Raw genomic sequence first — 278 nt, forward strand, 5'->3', positions numbered from 1 at the left:
GTGTCTGCATCTGCAGCTCGCTGCTGAGGGTCAACTTACTAGTGCAGTGCTGTTGAGATTGGCTGCTGGCTGCAGCATGCACCTGGAAAGTCCTCTAGAAAAGATCCTGGCAGCTCCATGATCTGTCTTTAATAATGGAAAACCACCCCTCAGTATAGTAATCAAAGCTGGCACAGTGGTACATCTTTGTGGTGATTTGTCAGCCTCCCACTGTTGGCAGCTCAGGGACATTTTCAAGTACGTGTAGCGTGTTTGCTTTTAGGAACCCTGGAGTAATT

The 278-nt window shown here is 48.2% G+C and overlaps 1 protein-coding gene across 1 annotated transcript in view; it reads left to right on the top strand.

Annotated features, from left to right (window-relative positions):
* The window catches only part of CORO2A (coronin 2A), a 21,519-nt gene that overhangs the window by 18,799 nt on the left and 2,442 nt on the right, over window positions 1-278 (top strand). The gene's annotated exons all lie outside the window — the stretch shown is intronic.

The sequence above is a fragment of the Geospiza fortis genome, unplaced genomic scaffold (genome assembly GCF_000277835.1).
Source record: "Geospiza fortis unplaced genomic scaffold, GeoFor_1.0 scaffold240, whole genome shotgun sequence".
NCBI lineage: Eukaryota > Metazoa > Chordata > Aves > Passeriformes > Thraupidae > Geospiza > Geospiza fortis.